General features: G+C 37.6%; 1 long non-coding RNA gene across 2 annotated transcripts; it reads right to left on the bottom strand.

Annotated features, from left to right (window-relative positions):
- Nucleotides 1-1797: 1797 nt before the first annotated feature.
- Nucleotides 1798-12223, bottom strand: LOC140609464 (uncharacterized). Of its 2 annotated transcripts, none has more exons than XR_012011290.1 (4): nucleotides 11879-12223; nucleotides 6557-6729; nucleotides 5659-5771; nucleotides 1798-2290 (listed from the first exon to the last, which is right to left on the bottom strand). It is a non-coding gene; the product is annotated as an uncharacterized lncRNA (long non-coding RNA). The 2 variants fall into 2 exon arrangements; XR_012011289.1 differs by lacking the exon at nucleotides 1798-2290 and adding an exon at nucleotides 3280-4695.
- Nucleotides 12224-12904: the final 681 nt, after the last annotated feature.

The following is a 12904-nucleotide window of genomic DNA, read 5'->3' on the forward strand; positions in this document are numbered from 1 at the left end:
TCTCTATTGTACAATTATTACATGACGGTCAAGATAAAGACAGGTAGCCAGAGAGGCAGTAGAGCTGTGCAAGAAAAATATATAGAACATGTGAGATGGGGTGGCCCGGGTGGTTCAGAGGTTTAGTGTCTGCTTTCAGCCCAGGGCGTGATCCTGGAGACCTGGGATCGAGTCCTATGTCCCGCTCCCTACATGGAGCCTGCTTCTCCCTCTGCCTGTGTCTCTGCCTCTCTCTCCCTCTCTCTGTCTCTCATGAATAAACAAACAAACACACAAACAAATAAATAAAATCCTAAAAAAAAAAAAAAAAAGAACATGTGAGAAATTTGTCAGGGCCTATGAACATCAACCAGCATCCACAATATTGCCTCCTCTATATTGTTAACTTTGCTTTAGAGAATTTTCTTTCTTCTGTGTCATTTTGAGTTTCTTAGAAGCAGTAATTGTGACTGCATTTTAAAACTCAAACTAGGAGTTTTTGTTGGGGCGCCTGGGTGGCTCAGTTGATTAAGGGTCTGACTCTCGAGTTCGGCTCAGGTCATGATCTCAGGGTTGTGAGATGGAGCCCCGAGTGGGGCTCTGCACTGGGCATGGAGCCTGCTTAAGTTTCTCTCTCTCTGCTGCATGTACTATCTCTCTTAAAAACAACACAAAACTACCCAAACTAACAGTTTTTGCTATGTAATTAGATTTCTTGAAATCTATTATATTTATATTTATTGTTTATATAAATTGTTGCAATCATTCGGGTTACTTTTATTGCTATCATACTGTTTTGTTTTTCTTTAATACTTCTTTGTTCTTTATGGTCATTTTACTGTACAAACTATATCTTGTTTGTTTTTAATCTACTCTAGCAGCTACAAATTTCTAATAGTTGTAGCAATATTACTTAATTTATATCTCTTGAAATAATAATTTCATTACCAAAATGATGCTTTTTGACACTGGCTCTATCAAGACACACCATTTTTTATCATTTTATTTTATCTTGTCGTCTTTTCCCCCATGTTTTATTTGTTCTTTTATATGAAGGCTATATATATATATATATATATATATATATATATATATCAAACCTAGGGTGTCATTATTAAAATATCTTTTTTTTTAAAATTTTTATTTATTTATGATAGTCACAGAGAGAGAGAGAGAGAGAGAGAGAGAGGCAGAGACATAGGCAGAGGGAGAAGCAGGCTCCATGCACAGGGAGCCTGATGTGGGATTCGATCCCGGGTCTCCAGGATCGCGCCCTGGGCCAAAGGCAGGCACCAAACCGCTGCACCACCCAGGGATCCCTTAAAATATCTTTTAATTATGTATCTTCTTTATGAAGAATTGATTTAGGATTTTGTGTTTGTTTGTAACCAATTTGTACAATGACTCTTTAGGATTTCATGGGTTTCAAAGGTCACCACTAACCTCTTGGTATTAAGAGTTTCTATGCTTGAGTTCTCAATTTGTGATCTCTCAGAGTGTCATTTTCAAGGAATTGTTTCAGTTGAGACGTTTATGGAATTCTTGCAATGACAACTTGACTAGGTATATACATTTTTTTAAATTCACGACCTCAAAAGTCTAGGAATTCTATTGTTTATTGATATTTAGTGCAGCAGAAGTAAAACTAATGAATCTGATTCATTCCCCTGTAATAACTTTTTCTCTTCATGGATACAGAAATGATATTGTCCTGACATGCATGCACGTACATCAATGGATAATGAAAAAACTACAGGTATCTCATATTCCCATATTCTGGACATAAAGGCTGTTGATTGTTTGCTATAATTTCCTCCAAATAGTTTTCTTTGCATATATCAGCATTATTACTCATGCAATATTTCTCTCTTTTTTAAAAAAATGGGCTTATGGCAGCATCTCATTTAACTCACCTAAATGATGATGATTTGAAATACCATCTTTGTCCCTTGAATATTATCCAAAATACATATTCATTTAGTATATGATTACAGTTTACTGCCACATATTTCCTCTATACTGTGTACTGTTCTCACCCTAGTGAGAGCCAGCAGAGCTGATTCGATTACACATTTTTGGCCAGTGAGGGTTTCTGCTCCAGATTGCAACTGCCCTTAACCAATGAGAGTTCCATAGGTCTCCCACAGGTTGTTATGCAATACATGTTATTTGTGCTCCTGGGCTTCTCTTTCTACTATTTGTTTTGAATTCTGGAAGAAACTTTAAGCTACTCTTGACTATCAAAAGGTTTACTGGTGCTTAATACTTACAGTAAATGCTTAAACATTTGTTGGTATCCATGGTGCTGCACCTGGCCCAAAGAAACAAAAGAAGAGAATCATGCTAGTAGTTAAAATTAAAGTGTTGAACCTTCATGGTACATTTAATGACAGTGGTCTAGGAAGCAGAGGATAAAGATTAACAGGCAATTGGTGACTCTGGGAACACTTTGACATTATGAAAGTCATCATAAATAACACCTTAGCCTGGAAGAATGGGCCTCCAATTACGTAAACTGTAGCTGGTATCTTGCAACTATTTCAAGGAATTTAAGGAGCAAGGAGAAGCCATCGCCAATGTTGAATGTAAGAATTCAGCTCCCAAAGTACAGGGCTGTAATGACTTGCATAACCATCTGACTCAAAGGAAGCTCCCATTTCCAGAAACTAATCAGTCTCCCCACACTAAACAGAATATGTGTATAGAGTCCAAAGTATTTTGCAGCATTATTTGAACTTTTAACTTTATAAAACATCAATACATACTGGACATCTTTAATGATGGCATGTGCATAATGTATCTCATTCTTTCCAAAGACTCCATAACATTTCTTTGTATTAACTTACTATAATTTGTCGAATTAATCCTCTGTTAGTGGATATCTGAGTTGTTTCCAATTTTCTATGTTACAAACAATACTGCAATTGTCATAATACCCTAGAAGATGCTATTTTTTGAGAATATTTATTTCTCTGTGTCCTCACCCACACGAGGGGTTATCAAGTGTTTTAAATGTTTTGCAATTTATAAGGAAAAAATTCTCTTATTGTGCTTAATTTGCAGTTCTTTAATATTAACACATTGATATGTCTTTTTTGTATTTGTGGGACATTTAGACTTTAAATCCTACCAGCTCCTGGTTCATATCATTTGCCCATTTTTCTTTCGGATGTGTTTATAACACTAAAATTTTTTTCTAATATGTTTTGTAAATTTCATACAAAAATACTGTGTAGTCATTATAGATTCTATTTTCAAAGGATTTTTAATGATGGAAATATTCATTATACAGTAAGTAGAAATAAAACAGAATATAAAATTGTATATAATATATCATCCTGGTCTTTTTTTTTTTAATGCATAGAAAAAAGTCTGGGAGGTGGAAATGCACACATATATTAAGGTGACTTGAGGGGGTGAAATTATAGGTAACGTTAAAATTTTCTTGGTAATTTTAGTATTTTCCAGAATTACTATAAAGCACAATTCCTTATGTAGTCAGAATGAACAAAAAAAACTATAGTTTTGTGATTATGACTGATCTCTAAGAGTTGTAACTGTTCTGTGCCTCGAGGGCACTGGTGGTGAGCGCCTGAGAAATGTTAACACAATGGCTCCTTAAGTCAGGATGCAACTGTCTGTAAGACCATGGTGGGGGTGTGGGTGGGGGGAGAAAACAGGCAGCTGACAGCCCGCATATAGACCAGAGGGTCCACACTGCACTGGGGCAGGGCAAGGGGTAGAGGCCAAGAGACCCCACTGGCTGATACAAACAAAAGCAAGTCTTTTTATTTTGGTCACGGTTTTGGTATTTATGGGTGAGCGATACATACCCCCAAAGATTTCACTTTTATGTTAAGAATTTAGTTATGTACAACAGGTAACCTCCTTAAAAAGTTATTAAAGATATTACAATTTGATATTTGCCAAGAAAATGGGAGTGTTTCAAGTTGCCACATTTTCCAGCCTCTCATATCCAAACACACTGCCTTGGCCCTCATCGCAGAAGTTCTTCCCAGGAGCTTCTGCTTGCCACCTGCCCTGTCTCGTTTGGCTCAGTGGCTCCAGATTTCCTGTTGGTTACCCCTGGTGTCCTTGTCATCACCTGCAAGCTGAAGACTTCTCTCCTCAGTCCCTTCCTAATCCCTCAGGGATCACTAAGCGAGGCAGCTGGCATAACAGTCTTGACTAAAGATGGGAGGTTTGCATGGGGGTTTAGCAGTGCAGAAAAGGAGAATAGTGGAAGGCAGCAGGGTCTTAGCTTATGACCATTACAGATACTTCCATTCTCGGCCCATGTGCGCCTTCCTGCAAATCACTGGCATCTACTTCCTGCAAGCCAGAGCCTCTTCTCCCATCTTTGCCTCTCCCTGAGTCCCTGCTCCTTGGTCTCCCGTGCTGCCTCTTACCCAAGAGCCCACAGCACAACAGATGTGCATCACTGTCCAAGGAAGGTAGCATTTTTACATAGAGAAATTTTGGTCTTGTTCTGTCCAAACCATTCCCGCCCAGATTAGGTGTAAGTGTAAAGTCTATTAAAGCGTTTTCCCATTCAAAAAGAAAAATCACTTCCAAGGAAAAATTCTGCAGTTACTCCCGCAAAGTAAGGAGGATAAACAGCAAAGAGTCTTTAAAACAGTAAGGCTCTCCCACTCCTCCTCGAGAGCCCACGGAGTCCTCTCATTCGGTCCTCTGTTAAATTTGCTGCCACAGTGGCTGTTTACCAAGCAGAATGGAAAAATTTTAGTATTTTAGTAGCCAATAGGGTTTCCATTTCTTAATAGCCTAGAGCATACCTGCTATCTGGCAGCCCTGAACATAAAGATATAGAATTATAGAATCCCTGAGTTGAGAGATAGGCGCAGTCTCTAAAAAACTCTTCTGAATGATGCCCCTGGACATGAGCTCCTCAGAAGCAAAGACTGCACTGCTTCCTGCAGTGACTGCCACCCCACAGAAGCTCTGTGACTGATGACCAGTTCAATGAGAGAATGAGCCAACACTCATTGCTGTATGATCGACAACTTGCGCACCTAGTCTTCTCTGGTCATCTCAGGTGTTAGGTAACTCACTATCATCTAAAGCTGCTCATGATTTTGTGGATCTCTACCATTTTCTGTGCAGGAAAATGTGACTTTTAGTAGTTTTGCTCTTTTGTTTTCTGATAACTGTTTATAACAAATGCCTGGATCTCTCTCTATATTACATATATAGTATTTCATATATAATACATGCATTATTAACATATGCCTATTATATACATTTCTGTTCTGATTTCTATCTTTTTTTCAAGCAATATTCTTTCCCTATCACAGCTCCTTAGCCTCAAAATTTTCTATTCTTTATGGTCTAGCAGTAGCAGATGAGAATCACAGCAAAATCAAGGACAGACAGAAGGGGTACAGAAGCCTCATTAGCACTTAACACTCCTTCCATTGGCCTTAAGCTAAGATCAGCTCTCTCTTATGGAATCATTTACGTGGACCTTGAACACCAGAGCTCTGCGGAGGGTGGGGTGACGATTAATGCTCTTGGGACAGCTGATGGCTGGGACAACCCGGAATGATTGGCACACAAGCGTTTTGGAGAAAGTAGTCCCGCCAGAGGGTCAAGCTTATCATGACAAGGTTCTCTAGGGACACAGACCAGCTGTGCTTACTTTCAAATCGGCAGACTTACTTTCAAATCTAGGATGACCGGGGAGATGTTGATTTTGTCAAATTGCCTTTGTATCTCTTTTGGGGTTGAATTTGCTATACTCTCCATGTTTCACATGACAATGATGATTGTTACTGTTAATGATAATGAGAACAAAACACAAAGTCCTTAACAGAAATGATTTCTACTGATTTCATAACACTACCATGACGTGGACACTATAATTTTCATCTTACAGATGCAGATCACACAGAAAATAAGAGAGCCAGGCAATAAACAGATCTAAAGTCTATATACCCCTTCCTCTCTACATGGATTTGTGCCAAGTTGCTGTTGACCAGGGCAGAGCTGGAGGCTCACACTCTTCTCTCCTCCAGAAAGATAGGGGAGGCTTCCAAGTTTCCAATTTCCTTCTATTTTCAACAAAATAAGAACCACAATATTGTCTCATTCAAGCATAACAAAGAGAAATAAAGCGGTTTTTGAAAGGCTCAAGAAAAGCTACAGTTCTAACTCTGTAGACTAAGAAGGATGGAAAATTTAGAGCCGCCTAAACTCCCCTCTCCCCCTGCCCCCAGAACACAGGGTTTCCTACATATTTAACCTGTGATGTAGGAATATCATGGTCTTGTTACATTTTAGAAATGACACTGTGATTGCTAATAGTCACAACTGCCAACAACATTGGACTAAACTTACTTGATCATCAGAGAAATGCCCACACCAATACATACATGTACACCATGGATGCACGTAGTTTGTGTCCAGTTGGTCCTCATTATTTCACAGAATCAGTATTCATGAATCCACTTATTTGCTAAAATTTATCTGTAACCCCCAAATCCATACTGAGGGCACTTTGGCAGCTATTTACAGGTAGGCAGAGAGCAGTGACCAATTCAAGTCACCTGATACACACCTTCTTCCCAGCTGAGGCTGAACAGGATGATGGGCTGGCTCCTTGTTTCAGCTCTCTTACGATAAACAAGTGTCCCTTTCATGGTCTAATTAGTAGCTTGTTATGTGCTTTTTGTTGATAATTTTGCTGTTTATAATGACCTCCTGGGTATACGTGGGGCTGTGATGTGCCCTCTAAAGAAAATACATGTGTTAGGTAAGATTCATTCAGGTACGAGTTTTAGTACTGTTCGTCATGAGTTCAATATTAATAAAGCAACAGTATATATTAAATAAAATGTCTTTAAACGGAATCAACAGAAAACAAGGTCATGTATTGATCAATTCAAGAAAGTGTTGTGCCCAGAGGCCCATAGGAACCTACCCCTGAATTTTCCTAAGGAGCAATGGGTCAATATATGCTAATCCAGTGTTCATGGTGACCCCATAGACCATCACTACTGTGACTAACAAGAACTAGCTGTGTGCTTATATACATAGTATGTGTGTGCATATGTGTGTGTGCACGTGTGTGTACTTGTACAGTACCTTATCTGAGTTCACTGAGGCCCTGAAAACTTTGTTTAATTTAGTGGGAAATGATACTTGGAGAAAACTGTTACCATACAATAAAGTACATTTTTCTTAATTAGGGCTTTACGGTCCTATAATTGGTCTTTTGTTTTGCTGCACTAATTTCGATCAGCAATAATTTGATTGCACCAGCATGATAATGTTGCTCAGCTACTGCTTGGAAGAGCGAGGACACGTGGGTTCTAATGGTTTGCGAATGTTACTGCAAGAGCACTTACTTGGAATACGGCTACATTCCAAGCAACATTTTTTACTTCAGAAATCTCTCCAAGAGTTTGTTATCTAGTTGATAAATGGACTTTTGGACATAATAGTCTGTCCAGATCTCTCTATGTCAACATACACAGTATCCTTAACGAACTGAGTCAGACCCTGTCAAAGGCAAACCTGAATCCTCCTAAGTCCACTCCCCTACTGCTACCATGTGGGAGAGAAGAAAGGTGTTTGACAGTTTCATTTATCTTGCTGCCCCAGTTGCTTCCAGGAGCTTCCCAGAATCTCCCTGTTTTCCACATTTGCTCAGATCCAGCTTCAAGGCATCTTGAATTTAGGGAAGAAATTTAGTAAAAAGAAACAGTACAGACTAAGACAAAGTTGCTGTTTTTTTTTATTTGATCATCACTCTAATTAAATTATAAAAGCAGCCAATGTTGTGGAATTTCCATTGGGACTGTTAATTACCTATGTTGATTGGGCAAATGACTCGATTAGGCAGAGATTTCCTGATCTGTAAAAGTAGGGATCGTAAGAACAGTCTTTAGAGTCCCTTTTAGATGAACAATACCTAGACTCTATGCTTTGAGCTGGACTATTCAGGATAATATTGGGATTTTCTAGATCATCTTGACTTTAGGAAGATTTCTATGTGCTTTAGATCCTGCAAAATGCATAAACAAACATAACACTTCATATTCAACCTGACAACTGGCCCATTCGGTCTCCGTTGGCTGAAGACGTTAGTTTTCCTCCATGTGATCCTCAGAGATCACAAGTATTGTTAATTTGTTAGATCATGCACTCAACAAATATTATTGAGGCCCTACAGTGTTGTAGGCACATAAAAAACAAGATATGGTCCCCATATTTAAGTCAAACCAAGATAAGAGTTTGATAATTCTGTGCTTTAAGGTTAATAATTCAATACCTTATCAAATTATATTCTTTTAAAATATGCTCAACATTTTAAGCAATGAGAGAAATGTTTTTCTATTTATTTCAATACTATGGAATTATCTATATTTTACATACAAGAAATTGTGTGTGGCAAGCTGAGTTAATTGGGATCATGTTTTTTAGCTATTTTAGAAATTTTTTTAAGGGACCATAAAAACGACTCCTCCCTCCCCCCAAGCAGCTACCCCTGGCTCACCCTCATACTTCTGTCCTAGAGATTAAGAGCTTTTCTTTTTCTTTTTGGTAATCAATTATCAAATCAATCAGAAAATGTTTATTAAGTTTAAGATTTTAAGATTAAGCACTTATTAAAATATTTATTAGGTGGGATGCCTAGGTGGCTCAGTGATTGAGCGTCTGCCTTTAGCGCGGGGCATGATCCTGGAGTCCAGGGATCGAGTCCCACATTGGGCTCCCTGCATGGAGCCTGCTTCTCCCTCTGCCTGTGTCTCTGCCTCTCTCTCGGTCTCTCATGAATAAATAAGTAAAATCCTTAAAAAATATATAAAATATTTCTTAGGTAGCTTACTATAAAGCTATGATTTCTTTTGCTCCAGGTGCCTAAATATTTACTTTACTGTTTTTGTTATTTTTATAAGCTTTTCAACACTCTTTGTGAAATGAGATAAGGTAGAAATAAATGATTAGCTTAGGTAACATTGGTGGCATTTCTATGCATTAATTTAGCTCATGTTGTCTAGTCTGTTTATATTTTACTCTAACTGAAGTTAGGTAAAATATCTTTTTTTGAGAGGCAAAATCTTCCAAATATATAATCTGCTAAGTAAAGGATTGCATTTTCTTTTATTAGATTTTATACTATCTCTTATATAAATCAGTGCTTGACAAAGCAAATCATATTTTTCCATCAATTTACATTGTAAAGTCAAACCATTTTTATTTGCTCATAAATTTACCTTCCACTTTATTTCAGATCTTCAGTCTTCCCTTTCATTTTCTCTGCTCTTACTAACATTGATAGAAACACTTATTTCTGAGTTCAAGAATACTGTTAACAAATCTTTTAGTAGAGTATTTTGGTAATAAAAAATAATTTCTACCCATAACTCATCTGCTTTGAACATTCAGATTTTTCTTAACTTAGAGTTTATCACACTGGGATATATCTACAGATATATAGCTTTGATAAGTAATGTTTCCTGGGAGTATTGAAATACAGAAGTTAAGATTTTACCACAGAAATATTTTAATTGCTTAGGATGCCAGGTATGAGAGAGAGAACATGACCATATATCTGTATAACCTTACTTCATGGAATCAAATTAACAAAAAATATAATATTAATATTCAACATGTTATTTTTTGTGAAATAAAGTAAATGAGTTTTGTATAGAAATGCCTTTTTATGATGCATTGTTCTCATTTAATTTTGCTAATTAGGAAAAAAAAACCCTCTATGACATTCACTGTGAATCCAAAATCAACAGTTCCTTCTAAAATTTATCCAGAAGGAAAATTAGTAGTCTTTTCAAGTTTTTATCTCCCATAGAAATAAAATTGTCTTAAGCATATTTCTAGAATTAGTATAAAGAAAATAAGATTGTGCTGAATAATTTTGCTGATTTTTTTTTCTGCTTCAGAAAGTCAGCATTTTAAATGGAGTCCCTTAGTGTGTGTGATCTTATATTATCTTAAAACTCAATCATAATTAACTGGCCTCTCCCAACTTTATAGAAGGAGGAGCAATCTTCATAACAAGACCTTTGCCATTCAATGCTATGCTCAAAGAAGAGAATTAGGAAAGATCAGGATGCCTGTTACCAGCTGTTCATCAAATAAGAATGTTTCTGTTCTTGGGATAGTTAGGTGTGGTTGAAGTTTAAATGATTTGTTCACAGAAAGAATTTTTTAAACACATAAAGTAATCTTTGACCTTTACTAGATTGAGTCAACAAGTATAAGAGAACTCCCAGTAAGTTTTTGGCTCCTCTTCAAGAACATCAGTGAATCTAAGGAGAACATATCACTGGAACATCTATATATATATACATGTAGATGTTCTATATTTTATATTTTTATTACTTGTTATTTTATGATAAGATGCCAAAGGGATGTAATTGTGTTTTGCCTTGAGTTCTATTATAATAGATGAGCTCAGAAAGGTTAAATTTTGGTCGAAAAATGAGGAAAAATATTAGTCAAAAGTATTATTTAGAACTAGCAACTGTACATCATATTTAGCATTTTTTTGAAACTATGAGTTTATTCAATCATTATGGTGATGATTATGAGAATAGCTAACATTTGTTAAGCAGCCATTATGTACTTAGCACTGCTGGGCCCCTGAGGTACAATAGTACATATATGAGGCACAGTCCCTGGATTTACAGTTTAGAGTTAGTGATGAGGTGTAGATAGATCAACATATGGGGTGGAGGGAATGTGATGGGGAAGTACAGGCTGTCATGGAAGCACACTGGAGTGATGCCAGATTCAGATTTTACTAGGAAAAGCTGTGGGTCACATGAGACTCTCTGGATGAAGTGATATCAAAATGGTATGAGTTGGCCACACAAAGAAGGTCAAGACTATTCTCAGAAGAAATCTTGAAGCCTGAAGATATATCCAAAGGATAGAATATGCATAACATTTTCAGAGGACTGAAAAATTTTCAATATGGAGAAGCAGAGAATGCAAACATGGAGATAATGAAAAGCAAGCTCTGAAGGGAAGTTTGAGCTGCTCATCAAAGCCATGCTTGAGGAGTGGAGATTTGGAATCAGAGAGGATAATGTCATGATCTGATGGGGATGTTAGATGGATTATGCTGTTACTGTGCAGGTAAATGATGGGAGGGGGCAAGATCATTGGTCACAAAGGAAGTTAGTCAACTCAAAGTCATTTGGGAAAAAAAGATGATGATAGCCCAATGCTAGGGGAGAAACCATGGGAAAGGATGAAATGTGATTTGATTGGCAAGGCATTTAGGATGCAGATTTGGTAGGCCTCGGTGTTAGTGAGGGAGCTTGAGGAAGAGAGGTATTGTCAATTATCAGCCATAGGCTTCTGGGGAGGTAAGGCTGGCATTTAACTGGGAACAGAGGAGGAGGAGCTGGTTTTGGGGTGAGGGAAAATAGAGCATTTAGTGCTCTTTCCCTGTGCTGAGTTTTAGATGGCCATTGGATATTCAAATGAATCCAGAATTTACACACGAGGAAATGAAATTTAAGAGATTACTAAATTGTTCAAGGTTACACAGACAGGATTTGAGCCCAGGATGATCTGGCTCCAGATTCTCTGCTCTTAATCACTATAGAATTCTTCCCCAGGGACATGGACCTTAACGTTCTTTCTTCTCTTTGCTCCTTATTTGAATCTATAAAACGGTATCAGAATCCTGCATTCTAATTCAGCTCTGTCATTAATTGCTTGACCTTGGGCAAATCTTTAACCTTTCAGGGTCACTGTCTAAAAGTAAGTAGTGAGATCAGGTCGGAATTCTTTAAATGGGGTTTGTGAGTAGGAGCGGAAGGAGCTCAGGGAAAGAGGGCCATGAACATGCTTCCCTGGAAAAGCTTTATCACCTGAAAGGATTTCTCAAACCATAAACTCTCACCTGAGTCCTGCTCCTCCCTCCATATTCTGATATTCTCCCCAGCGGGGGCATCTCTTCTAGTTGAGGCTCACCGTCTTGTCTTGGGTTGTGTCCTTCAGGTATGCTCAGAGAAAAAAACATTAATAACCCAGATAATATCACATTCCTTCATATGGCCAAAGACACTTCAAAGTTCTGTCATTGTAAATCACCTTCCTTAAATTATACAAGAGGGGGTGCCCAGGTGGCTCAGAGGTTGAGCGTCTGCTCAGGTCGTGATCCTGGGGTCCTGGGATTGAGTCCTGCACCCAGCTCCCCACAGGGAGCCTGTTTTTCTCCCTCTGCCTCTGTGTCTCCCTCCCTCTCTCTCTCTCTCTCTCTCTCTGTGTCTCTCATGAATAAATAAAATCTTAAGAAAAATTATACAGGAGAATAGTGTTTTTGCTTGTTTTCTTGCTATGTTTTCTTTTACTCAATGTGTACCTGCTGAATACTTACTATGGATGGACTAGATCATGCTCTAGACACTTGGGATATAGCTGTGAATAGAACAAAGTCCTGTCCCTAGTAAACTCACATTTCAGTGGGGAGAGACAGGTAATAAACTAAGGATAAACAAAAATATCAGATGGTGATAAGTGCTATGCAGAGAGCTTTATCAGGAAGGCTGGTGGTGATGCTTTCACAACAATGTGAATGTACTTAATGCCACTAAACTGTACACATAAAAATGTTTCAAATGGTCAATTTAATGTCATGCATATTTGCCATAATTTAAAAAATATTTTTTAAAACCTTAAGGCAAAGTATAACAATATGGCATCTTTAAAATGCCAAAAGGAAAAAAAACTCTAAAAGAAAAAAAAAAAATCCAACCCAGCAACCCATACGAGACTTTAGAGTTCTATATCCAGTGAAAATATTTTTCTAAAATGTTAGTTAGGGGAGAAAAATTTTTCCCTTCTTTCCTTCTAGTTTATTTGGCTGGTCTAATAAATTGACATGAGACAGATTAACAGGAGAAGGACAAGTTTAATTACATCTATA

Source organism: Canis lupus, chromosome 18, assembly GCF_048164855.1.
Source record: "Canis lupus baileyi chromosome 18, mCanLup2.hap1, whole genome shotgun sequence".
Taxonomy (NCBI): domain Eukaryota; kingdom Metazoa; phylum Chordata; class Mammalia; order Carnivora; family Canidae; genus Canis; species Canis lupus.